The sequence below is a fragment of the Ambystoma mexicanum genome, chromosome 4q (assembly GCF_040938575.1).
Source record: "Ambystoma mexicanum isolate Mex_15411 chromosome 4q, UKY_AmexF1_1, whole genome shotgun sequence".
NCBI lineage: Eukaryota > Metazoa > Chordata > Amphibia > Caudata > Ambystomatidae > Ambystoma > Ambystoma mexicanum.
Genome location: NC_090928.1, coordinates 270,416,365 through 270,439,552, shown reverse-complemented (window position 1 = coordinate 270,439,552; position 23,188 = coordinate 270,416,365). Strand labels below are relative to the sequence as shown.

The 23,188-nt window shown below is 42.1% G+C and overlaps 1 protein-coding gene across 4 annotated transcripts in view; it reads left to right on the top strand.

Annotated features, from left to right (window-relative positions):
• The window catches only part of LOC138467666 (protein unc-93 homolog A-like), a 366,337-nt gene that overhangs the window by 3,195 nt on the left and 339,954 nt on the right, over nt 1-23,188 (top strand). For all 4 annotated transcript variants that reach the window (XM_069607849.1, XM_069607847.1, XM_069607850.1 and 1 more), the window contains exon 2: nt 9,739-9,826. The gene's annotated coding sequence lies outside the window, so the exon portion shown is untranslated. The remainder of the gene's footprint in view (nt 1-9,738; nt 9,827-23,188) is intronic.

Here is a 23,188-nt window from a genome sequence, read left to right as displayed (position 1 = left end):
CACACCCCCCTTTAAATCACTGCCAGGAATACTCTGGTATGCCAATTCGAACGTTCAGGTTCTGAGCGTCCATCGGAGCCCTTTGGCTGACATCAGATTTTACAAAGTATTAATACGTTAATCTAACTTTTTGTAATCAGTCTCTACTCTCTGCAGTGGTGCGGGTGCCTTTTCGCTTTAAAAGCACCCTTAGACTGCACACTCTGTGTGTAGGTGGTAGTGGATGAATACAATCACAATGAAACGAGGCATAGCGCATGGAGAATACATTATTGATAAGACACAGGGACTCTTGTGCTGTCACAACTGCTGATCATAAGTCACATTTTAACAGGTTAGCATATATGGAACAGGCAAAAAGAGTACCACCTTGCAAACCATTTCCAGCTAAAAACAGCTGGTACAATTATGTGTGCCCTGAAAGCATGTGTTAAGATTGAAAACGATGAAAATGCTTCCTCAATTTGATAGAAAAGTATGTTTCAAAAGATGGCCCATTCCTGTTTCAGCATAATATTAGTTATATCGTCTGGCCCTGTTGCTCTACAACTATTCATCTCTTTTTAGCTTTAACCTAATTTCTTCTATGCTGTGCAGGATCCAGTGGTCCCACTATAGTTTTGTTTTCCAGGCCACTTTTGTCTGAATACAGACTTTTAAAGTGATCTACCCAAATGTCTTCAGGTACAGTGTTTATCTGTACCACTGACTGTGGTCTATCCAAGCTCTTTAATAACTCCCAAATGTCTCCCCTTTTTTTTGCATTCGCTTTCAGCATGTTTTCTGCGTTTGATTGGAACATCTTGGCCTTACACCAATGAAGCCATGCATTATTTTGTTTATGATCCTGGTAGCAGCTACTGTTACATCAAGGGATTTTGAGGTTTTTGCCATCCTCTGTGCTTTCCTGAATTCTCTCCTGTTCCATACTAATACACTATCATAAACATGCCGGTACTCCTTCTGAACCCCACTCTGGTCATATTTCTTATCCATGAAACTTTACAACAGTGGGGTTTTTCCCCATCTTCCAAATTTGTTTGAGCCACCCTTTCAGAGTATCCAATTGACAAGGATTCTACCTTCCATCTGATCCTTTTAAGGCGCATGCCCCCGTTAGAGACCACTACACACAGGTTCAACTTTGACTCTTTACAGCCAACCCCAGATCCCCAGCACATTCTTAGAAGGTCATGGTCACTATGAACAATTTGTACAACCCTAAAATCCAATATTGTGTTTAAGAGGGCTGTAGAAATGAAGACGTAGTCAGTAGGTCCGGTTGCCCATCCCGTGACCACGTAGGATGGCCCGGTATGTGTCAGTTAAAATGGCCATTTAGGATATGCAGGTCTCTGGCCTCCATGAGTAGCATCCATGCCCGGCCTCTAATTTCTGAGGGTTTTAGATGGTTAGACTCATCACAAATTATGCCCCCCTCTTTATTCAGGCACTTAATGTTTAAATATCTACATAAAATAATGTATCCTGGCCCGTTTTCGCTGTATACCTTGAGTAAGGCTGCCACCCTTTCGATTAAGCCATCCACCGAAGTTGCTTCTGGATTCCAATAAACATTATTGATCATTAAAAGGTGGTTTCTATTTTTTCTTCCTTTGCCCACCTGGAGGGGCACAATTGACCCCTACTCGCTGAATATATAAGTTAACGTAATCTGCTTTAATCACTTCCAGACCACATCCATTCCTAATGGCCATTATTAGGCTGGACACAGGCCTCCCCATTTGACATCTTTTTGCTGGATTGAGTAAAACTATGAAACCATCCAGTCTTGGCTTCAGGCACAGCCATGTTTCTTGAAGGCACAGCAAATCATAATTACCCAATCTGATATCTCCTCTAGCCGTTAAATGTTTGAATCCTTTTGTGCTCTGTGATTCCATTACCAAGCCATCCAACTTGTTAGTCAAACCGAGCTATTTGCTTTGTTCACCTGCCAGTGCACTCGTTTCTAGCTCTGAGAGAGAGAGGCACAACCTGCACATCACGGTTTCAGCACAAAGATTTCAAACATAATGGAGCGGGAGGCTCCAGTCCATGCCGGGCACATTTTTGAATTGTGCAAGGCTTCCTGAATAACATCCTAGTGCCCTGCATCTATAGAGAGACGCCAAGCGACCACTGCACAGCTTCTCCCATTTAAAGTAACGTCAATTTGTAAATGTGAAGGAACAAATCTGAGCTTGAGCCCCAGACACGGGTCACGACTTCTACTGGTCCTGAGGAAGGCGGAATGGCCCACTCCGCCGAAACGTAGTTTACTCGCACTTTCTGTTTTATTCGTGTGCGAGTATGACACCTTCTAGATTTATTCTGGTGTCACACGTAGACCCCGAGTTTAGCTAGTAGACCTTGAGTTTAGCTAACCAATTGAAAATGCCCCCAATGGAACTGAACATTTATAATCCAGAGACATATGGTTTCAACCTCTGAGTGGGGGCCTATCAACTTCAAAATTTATATAGTGTTGACTATTCTGAGAAAAAGTTTTTTCAAATGTTTTTTTCTAATGTGTGTATATAACTGTCTTTTGCATTGTATGAAATACTGTGTACATGAACATGGATATTTATTGGTTCTTTTTTGTACATATTGTGCTTGATTTGGAATTTATGTTGAGTTAATAGTGCTTGGTAATTGACAGACCTTGCTTATGAGTAATAATTGAAATAATAAAAAGTCACTTCTGTATAATGCTTAAACAGAAGTACGAAATGGTGATTTTTGTAAAATGTATCCCTATGAAAACTTAGGTGGACACAGAAAACTAGATAGCTTGTGCCATATTTCTGGTATTGAGAAGTTTATTATAAATTAAATTTATATATATGTTTAGTGAACCTGTCAGGACACTTTTTTGTTTTGTGGTTTAGTGCACCAGAAAGCCAGGCCCAAGGGCTTTCCTCAAGAATGTTAACAGGCTTGTGTTGTGGCATCTGGACAATTCTCTCAGCACCATGGGTACTTTGGCAGGACACCGTCATTAAGAGATGGTGTTTATTGAGTTTTATCTCCCTGTGCCCATTATCATCGGACCGATTTTTTTGTTTTTGCCGGCAGTAAAATGGCCACTGTGCCAATTTCAGGGGCTCCCAGAGTTTCTTCTTTAGTATCAAGCTTGACCAAGTCTGATGAATAATTACTACTTTCTTTACAGCCACCCCTTCCTGAGTCTACGGGTTCTTCCTTAATGGCTATCAGGTCAAATCCTAGTAATTGAAAACTAACAACAGCATCAAGCAGTATCAGCTTAATGGCTGTAGAGTGGATGTGGAGGTAAACGTGGTCCCTACGTGCCTCATCTACGAATTCAGTCAGGTGTAGATCACTGGCGTTTATCTGTCTTAAATTAGGACTACAATGTAGAAATGCGATGACGTTTCTTCTATTTAAAATAATGTTGTCCTTCTTATCCACTAACCTTCGCAATCGTAGACACCTTGAGTTATCACTTGGTTTGGATTTTCTCACCCCCTGAGGTGACCAGAGATTTCTTTCAGATTTTCCGGGGCAGATGTTTTTCCACTCCTTCAGGTATAGCGTAGCTCCTCAAGTTTTTCTTGGGGGGGACTTTCAAATATGAAACTCCCAAAGCAATACCTTCCCTTACAATTCTTTGATTGGCCATCATTGTTTTGCCTTGTTTGATCTTGGTGGGGTCAGCCATTACTGTGAAATTCTCGACAGTCCCAAAAGCATCTGTTTACACTTTATTTGCGTTACTAAGGTCAATGTTTAACATATTTTTCTTTAGTTTCTATTCTGCCGCTTATCTTTTCTCTCCCAGTGTTAGAAATCTTATGCTTTATCGCTACTAGGATTTGCATCATCAGGTTTTCTAAGGAGATTACAATCTTTATTGAGTTATTATTTGACTCAGACTGAAATTCATTCTCTTCTATTGAGTAGACTGATGAGTCCTACACGGCCTCGTTGATAGATTCTTCGTCCCTTCCCTCAAGGTCTTTCTATTCATTGATGTTCTCGGGATTTGTGGCCCTCCCCTTTACCATTTGCTGTTTCTTCTGGAGTTTGATGATTCAATGGGAAGTTATACGTTTCTCAGAAACCTTCGCAAGTCTTTTGACTTGGCCTTATATTGCACTTTCAGTGTTTGCATTGTCAATGTCACATGGGCTCCACCCGTTCTTTTCTTCAGGTTATGTGTAAATATTGTGAAAGACTTTGCAGGGGAGCTTATGATCTGCTGAGTGTGAAGCACTGCTTCACTCACTTGGTCTGCCTCTGCTTCATCTAATTCAATGGGTCAGGGTTCTATTTAAACCAGGGTACATTTATTGACCGTGGGGTCTCTGGCTCCAACTCTCTCAATGGAGGTCTGAGAGGCTATTTTGACTCTTTGGGCAACTTCTTCTCCCCGCTGACAGGCTACATCCCTTACTTCTATCATACGTTTTTCAAAAGTCTCAGACCCTGGGTTCAATTTAGGTTTAACCAAGTTCGAATCAATGCAAGCTTCCACATGGACCTTTTGCAGGGATTTGGGGGGCCAACTTCCCATTTTCAGCTACTCTGTTTGATGTTGCGGTAATAGCCGTAATATAACCGACCACTAATAGAAGCTTCGAGTGTACCATTGCCATCAGGGTGGTTTTATCCTTCATTGTATCATTTATTGATTTGTTACGTTTTGTGAAAGGGGCCATGGCAATAGTCAACATAGACATGCTGACTCAGTAGGGCACTCAGCTACCCACTTCTCACTTTGCCTGTTGTCACACCTCAGGGAACCTGGCGGATTTGGGCTAAATGGAAGCTGCGTCCTCCATTACTGGTTCCTTCACGTACAACGAAGCGCAGAGTACGAGTCTAGTCTTTTTCTACGCATTCCGACGCCCGTACATAAGCCACTCACTTCCGGGGTTGGATGCGTTGCAACGAACAGTTTACCTGATCGCCTGCGCTGCCGTACTCCTTGCACTTCGCTCCTCAGTGTTTTTGCTCTCTTACTCGCCTCTTTCCTCCCGTCCTTCCTCTCTGTATTTCCAACTTATCCTCTCGCCTCCGTTTCCTTGACCCTCCTCATTCTACTTTCCGCTCCCATCTTCCTCCTGTCCCTTCCTCCCGTCTTGTGTTATTTTCCCTCTGTCTTGCCTTCTTTCATTCCTTTCCTCCCCGTCTTTACCTTAGCCTTACCTTTCCGTGTATCGACCTCCTTCTGTTCTGTTCAACGGACTGCCTTGCATCATCCCCATTGGCGTTTTCTTGTACATCCTGTGTACCGACTCCTGCCTGCCTAACAGATTGCCTGCCATTTCCAGTACTGTATTGTTACTACCGAACACTTAACCCGTGCTACTCAGACTTTCTACTACTGGACCTACACCCAGTTTAACCATCTCTGGATATTCCTCATCTACTCATCTCTTCAGCTGAAGCATACCTTTCTGGGGTTTTTTATGCCTCTGGCTTTTTCCCACTGTTTAACGGCTGAGGAGGGTAGCCACAGTTCACCCATTGGGTGTCACTGTGGCGTCCTTTCACGGTCGTCCTTATCTGCAAAAAAAAAGGGAAAGACTCGAATCCAGAATAACCCGAAGCTTGCATTACATCGGAAAATCAGAGGTGAGGGGGAAGGGGAGGACAGGGGATCAGACTCTTCACAAGCAGAAGAGGATATAACAGATATATCCGACAGTTGTTTAGATGATGTAATGCTATGGAATCTATATTAGTTGAAGAGTCCGTAGATGATAGTAAAGCCTCTCCTCCATCTATAAAGCCCATTGATGTTGAGGGGAGCGCCCCCAGAGCTTTTACACATTGTTTCCGGTCCCGTCCCTCCTCAGGATTACAGACATTGGTGGAAGGTGTCATACGACCCATATCCACCATTCTAATTATCTGGTTGATTCTTTCAATGTCTGTTCGCAAGGACCATCCAATCTCCAGACCATGTACTTCTGCCAGTGTTACATCTCCCAGCCCGGGAACAGGTCCTGGCATACTAGTAATATATGTGCTATTTTTATCATAGGGTTCCATTGTCATTAATTTTGAAAGCTTCAACACTTCTGAGCCAGCTTTAACTAATTTAAACTCTTGGGCTATTTGGCCCACGATTCGGCCCACGATTCGGCCCACCACCCGGTTCTCATCTTGCTGGTTGTTAGAGTTGGTCGATAACTGGCTAAGAGATTGTTTTGTTAAATCTCTAGCTGCTGGTTCAACTTGAGGGTTTACTGGTGGTAAATGAAAGGCATCTAAAGACACCCCCTCCCTTTCTAGGATTTCTGCGTCAGTCATATCCCTCAACATGATTACCTGATTGGGCTTATCCAGGTTTTTTAATTTGAAGAAGGACGTTATTTTGTCCCCACCTTTCTTCCCTTCAAAGGTAATGACCAGAGGCTTAGACTTCAAAAGCGAGGTGGAAATTTAACATTTAAAAGCTCATGGGTATGCACATCATCCTGCTCCAGCTTCAGGACATAATCAGAAAGACGCTTACCTCCAGCAGCATCAGTGGGTTTGTCCATCATGCAAGACCGTTCTAAAACATTTATCGCTGTGCCCTCCAGTCCGACTCCACGCCGATGCCGCTTACTCCTGATGTTGCAGCCCTCCTGAATGATTTTCGTAAAGCAGCAGCTCCAATAACGACTCCAGTGGCAACTCTACTATCGTGTCCAACAGGATGTAATATACTGGGCTCACACTCTCGCGAATCATTATAGCCAAGCCTTTAGAGTGACTGAACTCGTCGCTGAACTCTGCGCCAACGCTTCACGCCCTTCAGTGGGTAGATGAATGAGATTTTCTTAAAGCAGAAGATCCAATATCGGCTCACGTGGCAACTCTGCTATTGCCTTCAACAGGACGTGATACACTGTGCTCAGGCTCTCGTAAAGAATTATAGCTGAGCGTTTGAGTGACTGAACATGTCTCTGAACTCTGCGCTGACGCTCCACGCTGCCCAGTGGTTAGATGAATGAGATTTTCTTGAAGCAGCAGCTCCAATATCGGCTCCAGTGGCAACTCTGTTATCTTTTATTTTAAATACTTTATTTTGTTTTTTCAACAAAACAAAAACATACAAGGAGTCTGATTCCACCCTCCGCCCACCCAAAATAATATTGTGCACATCAGGTGTACATGAAACACTGGCTTGGCCAATGTTTCACTCAACGGTATTAGTCGGCTGTTGTAATCAAATATTGAACATATGGATCCCAAACCTCCGGCGGCCGGGCAGGTAGTGGTAAAGTTCGAATGAAAGCAGTCTCCACATAATGACAATATGCAACATCCTGTAGCCACCCTATACACTGGGGGCGTGGGGGTTGCCCCTTCCACAGGCTATGGCCACCCTCCTGCGAGCTACTACAAGCAGCGGCCCTGCTATTTGCCTCATCCCCGGATGCAGGACCCTTGTACATCCCAAAAGCGCCATTAGAGGGTCTGGCTCCAATTGTTCCCCAATGATCAAGGAGATTTTCTCCAGTACCCCTGTCCAGAAGCCGCAGACCCGCAGACATTCCCAGGTCAGATGGAGAAAGCCTGCCGGAGCAAAGCCACATCTGGCACAGGTGGCTGGTGTGGAAGGGAAATGCCTGTGGAGCCTGGCAGTGGTGTGATAGACCTGATGTAGGAATTTGAAGTGTATTAACTTGAATTTGGAATTTAATGACACCTTCTGGGTTAGTCCCAACACATATACCCAATCCTTGTCCTTTATTGTCCTGCCCAGGGCCCTCTCCCACCGTCTTCTCGGCTCCTCCACCTCCCATGGTATGTCTGACATATTGCTTCTATATATCCACGAGACCAAGCGGCCCTCTCCCTGAGATTGGATCACCCCCTGCAATAGTGCCCACATGGAAGGTTGCGTTGGGAAAGCGGGAAATAGTTTTTAGCGCGTGCTGTATTTGAAAATAGAGGAAAACATCCAGAGCTGAAGTGCCCTCTGCCTCCCTCGCCTGCTGAACGGAGAGGAACTCACCATTGTCGAAAAAGTCCCCAAAGGTGACAATACCAAACTTGTCTGACAACTGAAGATAGACATTAGGAAGGGTTTATATGCAATTGTTCTGATCATAATATTTTGTGACAGGAAGTAACATTTGTTTTCCTTTTTTGAAAGCAGTTTGGGACATTTTAGTTCAATTTGTGAGATCTTCTCGAGCATCTTCTACTAACTACTCCACCTGTCACATTGTACATTACTGTATATAATTATATATTACGCAAACAGGAGCAAACTCCTTGTTCCCCTGTCCTTGATCTCCCCTTGTTCATATCTGCTTGCTGTAATATTGCTGATGTCTGTCTACTCTTCCTGCCTCTTCCTGTACGTGCAATTAGCCGAGCATATCTGTAACCAAGCTCGGCGCATCTCTGTACCTTCATCTGATTTCTATGTACCTGTAACTAAGTTGAGCATATCCTTATCTGTTTGCGCCCTGATACTCCAGGGTTTGGCGCGCTATACAAATAAATAAACTAAACTAAACTAAACTAAACTAATTAAATATATAGATGACAAAGAGTACAGGAAAGTGAAACATGTTAAAACTTCTGTTTATTAGATGAAATTTGTTAAAATTAGCAAAGCATGTCCATTGGAAAGCCAGAGCAGGGCTTTGCAGCATGATTAAAAGCCTTGCTGTGGGAATACAGGTTTCACATTTGTGTTCATTTGAATAATTTTAAACGTTAGTTCATGCCCAATATAGGCATTGCACATTTTGTGCATTAGTCAAAAAAAGAAAACATAAATTAGAGAATAAAGGAAGGAAAGATAGCTTAGAAAAAAAGAGAAAGAAAGAATGGAACAAAGAAACAAACAAGGAAGGAAAGGATGGAAAGAATGGAGAAAGGAAGGGAGGAAGGCAATACAATTATATCAAAGGGAACACACATTGGAACGATGAGCAGATAAATAGAAAACAAAAGAAGGAACACTTGAAAGATTAAAATAAGCAAAACAAAGAAGGAATTCGAATTAACAATATAAAAAAGTGAAAGGAGTGATACAAATATTGAAAGAAGGAAAGATAGATAGATTGAGGCCATATCTTGTCAAAATAGCATTGTGCATGCGCTACTTGAAAATGAGTTAATTTCAGAATTGCATCATTGCTGTTCATAGTTGATTTTTTTCTTGCAGTAAAGCTCATTATTGAAATTTTGCAAAAGAGCCTGAGTTGTTTAAATAGTTCTTTAGTGATCAGTGTAATCTATTATTGATATTTTGTTGTAGGAGATGTGTCATCTGAGGCAGTGAGAACAGCTGCCTCCAGGGGCCAATTTTAGAGAGGGCCATTTCTGGGTGCTTCAGTCCAGCAGCAGAGGCGCCAAGCGGCTGAGCTGATAGTGTGGAGCTTGAATGTCCTGAAATACTTTTATATCCTCGTAAATAATTAATTTAGTGTCATAAATCCTGAACAGGTAATCATTACCTTCCAAACATTAACTGAGTAATCAAAAGAGGTAATACAGTGTGAAATGTCTAAAGCCTAATTCACATTCGCTGTGCGTTTTTTTTGCCTCGCTTGCCAAAACGGTTTTTGACCAAAGACAAATCCAATAAGGTAGCAGATGCGCAGCATTTACAAGAATGTAGAAGTATGGTTAAGATTCATGTGGGAAACAGTTCTAAAATGCCTCTAGAATTAATTTAAGTTTGCTTAATGAGAAGATCCGGCGTACAGTTAGCTAATCGATTGACTAATCTCAGTGCCTTGTCTTTTTAAGAAGTGAAAAGCTGATCTGGAGTTCCTGGAATAACCGGTGTGACGTTGCAACTGGATCTGGAGCAAGCTGAGAACTGGACTCTAAAGAGGTAAGAGCTCTGAATACTGGAAAACTAAGGAGAGGCCACAAAGTGAGCAGAACTGTTTATAACTTGTCACCAAACATGGTTGCTGGTCCCTGAAAATCTTGTAAACACTTGTGGGATTGCAAGGCATTGTGGTTAATGCAGTTCAGAATGGGCGTGTCCCTCCAGGCATGCTTCATTACCAAGTCCCTGCCCACTTAACAACCAGAGGAGCTTCTATTGGCCCAAAACTCTGCTGCTCACCCAAGTTTGGACAAAATGAACTGGTCCAAGCACAATTGGAACTAAGGTACAGGGATACCTCAGGATATTTTCGGAAACACGTCTCAAGGTGTCTGTGGATTTGGCTGAGCTGGGCTGAAGAACCATGATAGGTGGTAGTCAGAGCAGAATTGTTTCATTGTATGAATTTCCTCGATCGAGATGCCATGGACAAAATCAAGTCAAAGTAGTAGCATACCATTAATGCCATGTTGTTGATTGCCAATATGACAGACTGATGTACAGGTTGGTCTTGTGTTAATTTCTGGAGCTCTTCTGAGGTACTGGTGTTTTTACTCAATTCCATTTTGGCCAATCTGTTTGATGATTGGGGATGGTTTTCCCAGGGAATTGGGGGTTTGCTTTGCCTTAACCACAGGTTCGTGGGCCCCGTAGGAAGCACTTACCTTTAGAAACTGCTGTGAGATCAAGGGTGTAAAAAAATGAGATTATATGGGAGTGTGTGCATGTGTGTGTGACAGTTGGCAACCTAATACAACCTTTAGTGATTATTGCCTAACTCCTCCCTGGGCCCCCTCCAACTAATCTAGAGTAGGACTGCAAGACTTACTCTTGGCCTCAAGCCCAGGGACCACATCTCTCCAACCCTAAAATCTCTCCACTGGCTCCCGGTTGCTGCAAGGATCAATTTCAAGACCCTCTGCATCATCCACAAGATTTTTTGGGGCATGAGACCCCTCAACATCCAACTCTTTCTCTCTGCTAGAGCCCTTCGGTCTTCTAGCTCCAACTCTTTGCAGATTAGACGCTTCTCCAAGCAGAGAGTGGGGGGTAGATCTCTCTTCGGCCACCTTGCCCCTTTCAAACTAGAGCTGGATCACCTTACGTTCCAGAGGTTTCTCAAGACCTTCCTTTTCTCTTCCTCCTTCCCTCTCCCCTCCACTGCTAATTTCCCTCTCTGCCTCTTGACTGGCTGTCCGGTGCCTTCAGATTCTCACAGGGCACCAAGCCCTCCTCGGCCAGTCTACCCCTGCACTTGATCTCCTCTGCCCCCCCCCCAACCTGCACCTGCCCTTGCGGGCTCCCTCCCCTGTACTAGCCAGACTGGACCTGCACCCCTTGTCCCCATCCAGCCCCATTCATCGCACGTGGACCTGCCTCTTCACTTTCTTCTTTCCTCTGGCTTTGTCCACCTGGCCTCCCCGGGCACTCACTTAACCCATCGGCACTTCCCCCTCCCCTCACTTCTCTTTACTGCACTTGCACAATCCAAATGTCACTAGGCCTAGTAGAACTATTTTTGTTTTTGTCATCCTTGCCCCCCCCTTGCCTTGTTTCGTCTTCAAACACTTTGTGTATAGGCGCATTATAAATACCCATTACATAAAATAAATAAAATAAATATTGGTTGCGGTCTCCAGATTGGATAGTCTGTATTTTAGAAGTGGCGGGAGACAGGGAGTAGAGATATGCAGTTTAGTTCATTGATTGTTTGTTCCTTGGTGTGGGTGTCACAGAGGTGCTGCTTCGTGACCACTGCGTGCAGTGGAAACTGGATGGAAATCTGTTTAGTGATTTTGTATTTGATTGAGCCAGTATGGTCCCATCGATACATATACTGACCATACATTTACTGATATTGGGTGAATGCTCTATAAGCATGAGCCTCATTCCACACTAGATGTTGGCAGAGGTATGACGCTAGAAAATGTTATCAGAGAAGTGGGCAATCTGCCCCGTTCATGAGTGAAATAGAGCAGGTCTGTGACCGTGGTGGCTTTTTGATGTATTGGTGTCAGAAAATGTGTGTTTCCAGGTGGCTCCACAGGATGGACCATTTTAATTTCTTTCTTCCTTTTTTTAATATGATTGGGGGTGGGAACATTATTTTGAAACTGATTAGGGCCGCGTGGATCCATGAAGTCGACATCTTAGTAGGGGGTGAATGGGTCCAGTCCGAGAAAGATTCCAAGAACAAGTACAGCACTCGGGCAAACTGTGTCGACTTGTATTCAAACACAATACGTATGTGTGGCTTAAAATCTGCGCTATTATGTCCTTCGGTGAGGAGTGCAGTCAGTTGACATGGCGCTTCATCCCATTAGTTCGACGGAGAGTCATGTGCAAATCGGTTGCCATTCAGATTTGCGAGAGCAGTTGATTGAGTTGTTCCCATGAATAATGCAGCAGAGAAAGTCGTCTACCCTATGGGAAAAATTTGGCAGCGGACCCCAAAGCCATATAACTTTCAGATTACAAGGTCACGGGGCACAATCTATGGAGTTCTATCACCAGTGGTTCCGCAATGAAGTGTTGCCAATGGGCCGCACTGGGGACCTTCTATTTGTCAGTGGGTTATTGTGTAGGTTGCAGGGCTGTCACAGGGTGAGGTGAAGCCCGGGGCAAAACATTTGGTGAGACCCCTTCATTTTTTGCACTTGGCCAGTGGCAACGTAAATAAGTGAAGAGAGAAATCTCTGCTTGAGATTATTTATGGAAGAACTCAAATATGGTTTATTTTTATGACTGCAAATCAACTAAAGCAAAGCCGTGTTTCTAAGCTGAAGAAAGGTTTATTCCAGACTTGGTACTGTATCTTACGCATTAAATATAGATTTGCATGCATTTTATTTTTAGAAGGGACTTTCTTAAGTAACTTGAATTACAACTCAATATATCTGTCAAAAATGTTATATATGACCACATGCCACCCAGCTTTCACCGCAACTTCCACTTTCGAACTTTCTTCTCTGCAAATGAAGAAATAATTCTTTTGTAGTAAATTTTGGAAGCCAATGCATTTTCAATTGACAAAATAGATAGGCTATTTAATCTCTCTTGGCCCTTTGTTGACCATAAGTAGTTCTTGATTAATGACAGTTTGCTAAAGGCACGTTCTCCTGTAGCAGCACTAATTGAGATTGTTAGAAAAATACACACCTGTGGAAATACATTTTCCACATTTTCCTTGTATATTGTGTTCAATAAATGTAGAGGATCAGGTTCTGTACAATCTTTGAGGTTCAGAAGTGTTTTCCCCACACTACACAGATGGTTAAGTTGATCTATGAGCTTTTCAGAAAAATCCTCCTTATAAAATTCTAGCAAATTGGTGGCTTTGCTGTGAATATATTGTGGATCCATTTGGTCAAAGATCCACAGTACACAAAATGTGTTATAAATCTGTTCTGCAGACTTTGTGAGCGATTGCTCATTTCTTCAACCAAATTATCAACCACTCTGTAGAACACATTTCTGCTGAAAGTGGTTTCTTCAAGTGTTTCAAGACTGTCTCCAGGCGGTAATGGCTCTTCTGGTGTTTCATCAAACATTGTTTTCCGTTTCTTTATCCGTCGAGCTGTAAATTCTGCTGGGATGTTTAAATTTGTTGCAATTAATGTTGCTTCATGCAGTATTTTCGGCCATGAATCACAACGATTTCTAAGATCAGACACAAGTTGCTTACCTAGCTGTACTGACTTGCAAAGGGAGAGCTGCTTTTGCTGCAACACTCTGTTCACATGATCTATTGCCAGAAGATTTTTAAACCATATGCAGGACATCAAGATTGAAGGAAATGAATAAAAGTAAAGCTGCAGCGATTTTGCTTCAGCCTTTGCATCTTGTGTTAAATTGATTTCTGCCTGAACTCAAGTGCTTTAATAACAGATGGCAAGGGTTTGGCGACTGGTTTTACAGCATCAAGTCTTTCATTTCTTCATTAACAATTTTCCATCTTGCCGGATGTAGTATTTGGACTTGCATAAAATGTGTTTATATGTGAGCAATAGAATGATAGCTTGTGTAGAACCCCATGTCACCCGAGGGTTCCACGAGTGATGGTTGATGAGACAGGATGGGAGATGTAACCTGGAAGGAGGCATCCACCATAGCTCCCACTTCTCTTCCTCTCCAATCCCTGTAACTAAATAAAGTTTAGTTTTAATTACGCTTGCCACGTTTCCAGAGTTCTTACTGCTTACTACATATATGCGTGGATGAAGAATACTACAAGTGGCGACGTGGATGGGATGCTGTGAAACAAGCCCGGAGAGGAAAGGGACTAGTGATGGTGACTCAAGATGAGAGGCCTCATAAAAGGATAGGTATAAGTCCTGCCGAGTGGGGCGACTGATGCCGTGACAGTGATGTACCCATGCAGGCAGCCGCAAGAAGGTACTGGTAAAATTGCATGGTGAGAGAAAATGCGGTTTCATCCTCAAAATACTATTTAAAAAAAAGGGGGCAAATTGATGAAGGCCCTTTACAACTTTTGTTTACTACAGTGAAGTTTTAATTATGAGGAAAGGTTGTATAGTACTTGTGGAGCGGTTGCTGTCCTGCAGCACCGTTCTGCACAGCTGAGCAGTTACTACTGGTGACGTCATCCCTGGTAGCGAGGGGGATGGCGAGATGATAAAATGCCGGTTCTTGGTGTTCCAACCACACTTTTCTGTTGGTTAATCCGAACACAGGACGCAATGACGTCCAGGAATTTAGCTCGGAATCTGCTAAGTTTCTTCACGTAAACATTCCAGAATTTTTTGCATAAACATAAAAGACAGGGCCCTACAGATAAGAGTAACATCATTGAAGTGTGTTGTTTGGGATCGGAAAGGTCTTTGAAAGAAAAGACCTATGAACTATGCACAATGCGCGATGACGTTCACGGAACTAGTGAGCATTTGCTCCCAAGTATCTAATGTGGAAGATGTCTTCAGGTTGCAGCTGCCGGCTGACAAGTTTATGGAGATCAAGGCGAAGTGACATAAAACATCTGGCAATAAAAGCGGTGACTGTGCTCAGGAACTGTAAGAAATTTGGAGTACGTTTAAAGTAAGGCATTTGGCAGACTAAGGAATAAAACGGCCATGATTGCACCAATGTTTGGAGGATTATGGTACTGCTTTTAGTATGTTACGGGAGAGAACCAGTTAATGACATATTAGTGTATGCTTCCATGGATTACATTAAACTGGATTGTTGAGGAAGAGAGATGGTGGTAGGAAGTGACTAATAGGGAATACACGTTACACGAGTTATTAAGGCAACGACCATGGGAAGTGTTGACTGAACGTTACAGGATTAGTGTTCAGTATGTTAAATGGTTAAATGCAAGTTTTTTTTTCTTTTTCTCCCGGTTTTATAACTTTCAGAGAACTACTGTTTACTGATATGTAGAAATCGAAAAAGAGACATTTAATTTTCTTAAATCCAGTTCATCAACAGGAAATGTATTAGCATGGGAATTTATGAAGAGTGTTAGAACTATCTGATGCTTTCTTTAGATTCTTTAGTTGGATGTTTACTTTCATATGCTACCTAACCATGATATGAGTTTCTGCAGGTACACTACAGTAATTAACATAATTCCTTTGCAGATGGACAATGCCCGAGTTATTTTGGGTTGCACCATAGAGTGTGCAAGCTTATGGTATTTAGTTACAATACCAATGCACTATAGGATGTGTATGCATGTGAATGATGCCTGTGATATTCATGTACAGATGCCGGTTTATCTAAAATACAAAATTGCTGACGTTGAGGTTACAAATGCAGATTTATTTACAAATACATGGTTGCCGACTTCTAGGTGGCTTGTTCAAGAGATTTGGTGTTTATAATGGAGGAATATGTATATGGGTTTTTCTTTTGTGTAAAGGCGTACAGTGAAGGAGTATTTTGAAGGAGAATTTAACACTTTTGAGCAAACGGAATTACATAAGCGTAACAATATTAATGCCATGCGTAAAATATATACCTGTGCATTTGCAACAGTTTTATGACTGTGTTAACACCCATCATTTTCAAGTAATATTTGTGTATATGTGTGGGGAAGGTCTAACATGCCCAGATGGGCATCATTCATATTGTAGTATGAGCATTATTTCCTATTGGTTGGTGAGAAATTATGACATATAATACGTACGTTAGAGTATTGTGGAAGTTAGTGCACGTGTATTACACGTGTGTTTTGTAATGGGACTATAGGTTCTGTTTACTTATTGTAAAGTGACATTTAGTAGCATGGATAGTGATGGTATTATTGTGTGAATTTGACAACACATATTACGATTGCACATACGTTGTAGACATTGGAAGGTTAATACAAGTGCATACCACCGTAGGTATGTATAGGAGAGATTCAATATTTAGTATTACATTACATTCATGGGTAACTTTTTGAATCGCCTGATTTTATGGGTGTTTTGCAATCACGTATGCAGGCCTGCTCAGTGAGAATTCTGTTTGCATCTTATGATGCTGTTTATGTATATATATTATTCATACAATACAATACAAATCTTTCGCAGAATCATTTGGAGGTAGGATTTCCATGACAAATATATTTCTAAGATAGTGACTGATGAGAAATAGGTATTGTACTCTACCAATATCACTACTAACATATAATCGCTGGTAGAGGTGCAAAATCAGAGTCGGTATTCTTCACTAGCAGATATTGTAATTGCTAATATAAAACAAAGAGGACCTAATATTATAAATGCAAATTTAGATTATAAATGCCAATATACATAAATGAGGGCACATTTCGAAAATTGTTATTACACTATCATTACAGGTGAATATGAATGTATTTCACTACCAATATCGGTAGGAGGGGCCAATGGGTCAATATTATAAATGCCAATCTAAAATAAATGAGTGCCTAATATTACAGATGTTATTCACGGGTAGTGCATTTCAGAAATTGTTATTCCACTACCATTACAGGTGAATATAAATGTATTTCACTACCAATATCGGTAGGAGGGGCAGAGAGGCCAATATTATAAATCCAATATAAAATAAATGAGGGCCTAATATTATAAATGTTATTCACAGGTAGTGCATTTCGAAAATTGTTATTCCACTACCAGTACAGGTGAATATAAATGTATTTCACTGCCAATATCGGTAGGAGTGGCTGAGGGGCCTAATATTATAAATGTTATTCACGGGTAGTGCATTTCGAAAAATTGTTATTCCACTACCATTACAGGTGAATATAAATTATTTTTCACTACCAATATCGGTAGGAGGGGCCGAGGGGCAAATATTATAAATAAATGGCAATATTAAATAAATGAAGGCCAATATTATAAGTATGCATCACTGCCAATATTGGTAGGGGAAGCCAGTATCATATTATAAAGGTTATTGCTGCCAGTGTCAGTAGGAAAAGAGGCAATATTATAAGTGTGTTCGCTACCGATTTTGGTGGTATGGGCCAATATCATAAATATGTATCACTGCCAATATTGGGCGGAGAGGCCACTGTTATAAATGTTTACCGTTATGATTATTGGTAGGTACCATGAATGAGTATCATTATATGGAAAAGTGTGCACAGGTTCATGGTTGACATACAAGTGTGTTGTGTTTCCACATTTCACTAGTGATCAATTTATATTTGTGGTTATGATGTTTGTTTATTCTAGACATCAATTTTTCATGGCTTTGATATATTTTTGTTGTTTTATGTTTTAGTTATCGTTTAATATGTTTGTGAGGGGAGTAGTATTACACATCACAAAACAGTGTTGTGAGGATACAATTTTACTTTAGCACTTCTCCTATTTCTGCTTTCTTTGATCTTAATGGTTGTTCTAAAATTGCATGGTTATTACAATTTGTTTTTACTAAGCTTTCATTTTCTTTTAGTTTCCATTTGGTTGTTGATATTAGTAATGGTTGTGTTTTGTTTTTCCCTTTTGAGGAAGGGGGGATGTGTAGTATTTGGACTTGCATATAATGTGTTTATATGTGAGCCATAGAATGATAGCTGTGTAGAACCCCATGTCACCCGAGGGTTCCACGAGTGATGGTTGATGAGACAGGATGGGAGATGTAACCTGGAAGGAGGCATCCACCATAGCTCCCACTTCCCTTCCTCTCCAATCCCTGTAACTAAATACAGTTTAGTTTTAATTACACTTGCCACGTTTCCAGAGATCTTACTGCTTACAACATATATGCGTGGATGAAGAATACTACATTGGACTACAGCTGAAAAGTGTACATAACTTTTGGATGCTTCCAAAATATGTCACACCTTCAGAACATATTTCGGCAGCTTGGATTCCACAGAGGTTGAGACAATGCGCTGCACAAGGAGAGAAAGGTGCACATTTGTTTTTACGAAGAATTTCAGCCTGAACGCCTTTGTAAATTCCAGCACTGTTTGACCCATTGTCATACCCCTGTGCTCTACAGTTTAAAAGACTAACCTTGTGTTTCTCTAAAACAGAGCACAAGAATGAGGCAATCTCAACACCAGTCTTCTTTTCATTCTCCAGAAACTCAATAAATCGTTCCTCAATTGTCCAACTTTTTGAGGGCATGTCATATTCTGTGTATCTCAAAATTATGGTTGTTTGCTCCATGTGGCTTATGTCTGGAGTAGCATCACAGATAAATGCATAATACTTTGCTTTTGCTACTCTTTTCATGATTTCTCTGCTGACTTGTTCACTGCACAATGATAAAAATTCATTTTGAGAAGTTCCTGAAAGATAATGTACTGTCTTTTCTCCAGCTTCCTGAGACTCCTGATTTTTTTTTATATGGTCTCCTAATAAATTATCATACTTTCCTAAAAGTTCCAGAAGACCAAGAAAGTTTCCGTTTTCCAGACTACCAATTAAAGAACTACTGCCTCTAAATGACAGGTTCTTGCGCGCTAAAAAGAGAGTCACATCAAGGCAACGTTCCAGCAATCCTTTCCATTTCTGGACCTCAGAAAAATTGCAGTTTGCATAGCAGCATCAATGCCTTTTCCCTTTAAATTGCTCCGTCTATTATGCAACTTTAGAAATGAAAACAAATGAGGTTTGCTTTGCTCATGTAGTTCTATTATTTAATGTAGTTTTTTATAAGCACTAAATCTGCGAACCATGTATCCTTCTGGAAGACACAAGCTTGATCGTTGTGCAGGATGTTCGTTAGAAAACAAGTGACATTGAAAACAAAATAAAGCTTGTTTCTTCTCACTCCAGCACAGATAGTTTTAAAAACATTGTTCGCCATTGGGGAGAACAATGAAGAGTACAGTTTTAGGAAACATTCTACCATCACCATCTCTTGGGAGACCACCAGCCTTAATCACTGGTGGTCCTTCTTTAACAAGAAAGTCAATTTCACCTTGTGTAATAATCGCTCTCCATGTTCCTGGATCAGAAGAAATGTTTGTGGCTGTTTGTCTTAATTGTACAGCAGCAACCGCTATGCTAAGACATTCTGCTATACCACTGTCATGTTGTAATTGAGGATGAGGTTGCTACTCTGACAATTGGGCCAATGGAAGGCGATTAGTTGAACATGTAGGTTCCTGATCTTCAGCTGCAGGTTCTTTTACGCTGTCCTGGTGGATCCTCTGTTCCTCATGTGATTGAACAGCTTCTGGTATCTGCTCCTCTGCTTGGGAGATAGATGCCTTCTTTGCAGTCTTTGTGATGCCAAATTCAAGTAGAGTCCTTCTTCCTTCTGTAAGGGCCTTTTCACGTTGCAATTTTCTTTGTCTTTTCACAGACCTACTTTCATGCTTTCTTCCGATATCACACGTACGACCCATTTCCTCCCTGGCAAATAATTCTACATGAAAGGCAAATGGAAATAGATCTTTAAAAGTAAAATATTCATCCATACTTGGAGAAAGTACATCTTTTGTCACAGGGATGTTGTAGTATTGGCTAAGCAACATTTCTGAAACAATTTCTAAGCAATGGAAAATTAAAAGTAGGTATTATTGGATGATACTTCATTTATCAACCTCAGAAAGATGATGGGCTAATTAGCACAGCTGACATTTCAACTTAAAAAGTACAGGTATTCTGAAAAATGAGCATTACGTTTAGTTATTGAGTAGTAATAAAAACTCAGTGCGAAGAGAGAGCACTGCACTGTACCTCTCTGGGCTGGGACAGTTTGATGAGTTACTTACTATGCGGCTAGTAATTTTGACCATCGTGGCTAGATACATATTGTTTAAATTGCACAATTTGCATCATATTTTATACCCCCCCACCCCTCCCACCTTGGGTGCTATTCAAACAGTCTGTTACAAAAGGAATGAACTGCCATTTGCGACTATGGCCACTTTTCATTGGTGCCCAAGACAATTATTTGCCTCAGTCCTACCCTTGTGATGGACCTGCCTAGGAGATAGGTGTGCCGTGTTCCCCTCCTTCAATGTTCTTCCCTAAATCGTCGAATGTTGAACAATGCTTTTAAAAATCCTACATAGGCAGCCACTGCACAGTCCTCACGTTTGCCATAGCAATGTGTATGGCAGGTCACCCAATCCCTATGCTTTCCTCCAGTGCCTGCATTACATAAATTACTCCAAAAGACAGAAAAAACCTCTTCAAGCCAATGTAATTTAGTATGAATTGGGTTAATGCAGCCATGTTTATTCAGGCCTGCAATAAGTCTAGCATGTGAGCGGTGAAAAGGTTGTATGTGGGAGAGACTTGAAAAGGGGAGCCCTAAATACTGAGCATTGTCATAGTCAAGGCGGACGTGTCAAAGCAAAGCATTTGGCACTGTTGAAAGTAGTGAATGCATTATCTTCAAGGGCTTATTAGAAATACATATTTATATCAACTAAACCTGTGAAGATGTGCTCAGTTGCTTAAATTTTCCACATCCTGGTTTCACCATTTAAACAAAGTGTGTGATCCTGTGCAGATCATGTAATCACACTGTGTCTTATCTGCAGCTTTGTGATGCACTTCAGAGCATATGTTAATATATCATGCTGTTATTTAAATAAAGCCTGCAGCCAAGTGCAACTGAAGGTGCATGTCAAAACCTCCAGTGGACCGATAAATGAACTCTGCCAGAGAAGCTCTAAAGGTTGCGAAAACACAGGGAAACGGTGGATGGAGCCCCCTCATTGGTGTCAAGTGGCAGTCGTTGAGGAAAGCCATCAGGGAAGTTACCCCACTGAGCAGAGGAGAAGGCATCTTGTCCCCCAGGAAGGGGAATGGAGTGTTACTGCTGCTGCGCCCGCCCCCTGGAAGGGTGGTCTGTGGTGCGTCCCCAGCTGCTCAGGATAGGGCCTGAGTCCCCAGGCCACCCCTGGCATATACGCCCCAGCTGCAGATCTCTGCAGGCCCCCCCACTGCCAAAGCGCTGTACTGTACAAATTAAGAAGATTGTGCAAAGCCAAGTAATGGGTGTGAAAGGATTAGTGCAACAGTGAAAAGACTTTGCCAGAAGGAGCACAGAGGAGAGGTGCAGAAAAGATGAATGGTGGGAGCACAGTGGCTACGCAGTGGGAAAGAGCGCTAGTGTTTAGGCGCTAGAAGCAAGTCGGAGCATAAGGGGGGCAGGAGTTGCAGTGTGCAAGAAGGAATGCACAGAGAAACGAGGGAGGAGAGATAAAGAGGGGCCAGACCATGGGTGCACTTCAATTTGTAGACAATATTGAGAACGTGGAAAAGAAGGCGAGGGTCAAAAGCAAGAAGCGAGATAGATAGAAGAGAGTGAGTGATAGAGGTGCGTGCTGAGAGAAAAAGAGGAGGCGGATAGCAGAACTATAACCATGAGGGAGGCGATAAGAAGAACGAGCAGTAGAGCTGGGGTAGCATGCGGTAAACATGGCGGTAAACGTTTTACTGCAAGTCTTTTCACGCACCACCATACCACATTCCGACATCTTCATTTTGATGGGAAATTCTGAAATGGCTGCTTGGAGGTGGCTGAACACGGAGTAATAGTCGCCATATCATGAAACTAAAAAGCTAGCTTGGCAGTGCCAGGTGCAACAGTGCATTTGGCAGAAGGAGTGCATGTCTTTTGCATCAGCATCTGGCACGGAGGATGACGCGTTGGCAAAAGTAGGGGTCATTCAAGCCCCTGTGGTGGATCCGTCAACCGAGGGCACTGACTAACTCACTCACTCGCTCACTATATAGGGTCACGAAAAAAGATTCTCTTGCCAGGGCCATACCAACCTTTCCTGTCCCGACACTGCTTTATCTGGTTGGATAGCTCGGTGAATTAAGAACTTCCTCAGACACCTGTGGTCACCCTGCAGGCAGGGGACCGGTTTATCCTCCACCTCGGCAGGGCTGACTCAACCCTTCACTGTCAAGAGGTCAGTAAACCGAGTACCATAAGCAATGGTCTTGTTCTAAAAAGCTATCATGACAGGGCTTAGAAGTGGGAGGAATCCAGCCCTATGCGCTATATAAAAGCACAATCTTATTAATTTAGCACAAGTCCTTGGTACAGAAATTAAACAAATCTGCGTGTGCAAGTGTGTCTAAATCTGCTCTAAAGGCTTTTTTTTTGGCTTAGGGATTTATTAAAGGGCCCCATAGTTAGATGGAGAAGTGGCGCAGGCGGTAACCAGTTGAAAGGACAACATCCAAAAGAGAGACGGCTAAAGGTCAAGCATGCAATAGATCGACCTGATAAAATGTACTTTGCACCAAAAGTCGACACGATAAGAAATAAGCTGGCGAAAGTCCAGAAAGAGTATCCCAGTGAGAATTTGCGACCCTTCTCTGTTCATTCTAAAGCAGATTTTTTTAAACGAGTTGTTCTTGTTGAAATGCACCCAAAAACCACGCCCACCCCCTTTTCCCCCCAGAGCATTGGATGTCTATCCTCTACATTTTAACAGGGAGGGCAAGAGTTTTACTCTGCTTGTTAATGAACAAAGGCTAGTTGATTTGACTCCCCCATCAGATTAAATGAGAAGGAGCACAGCAGGGAGCTTTGGACAAAACCCCCCTTACCCTCAAACCCAGGTGAGTGGCTATAGAATTTACCCCAGGGGTTAGAAGCTTCGATCTGCCCCCTCTGGGCTGTTCGCCATCCAGAGTGCTCAATCAGCATTTTATCATATCATACACCCCTAGAACTGTGAACACTAAATTGCAAATGATGATTGTTCTGATTAATTCAAAAATAACCCTTCACGCTCAACCTAATCAGGTGTGACAACATGGAGGAAACCCTGGCCTCAGGGCAATGTCGCACGGGAGGAGGAATGTAGAAGAAAGGACAGAGTGAACTGTGCAACGCACGCAAAGCCAGCAGACAGGCGAGGGCCAAACCGGAGTACAATGGACAAGGAGAAAAGGGGGAATCTCCCGAGGTCCCTACAGGGATTGCAAACAGAGCAGGACT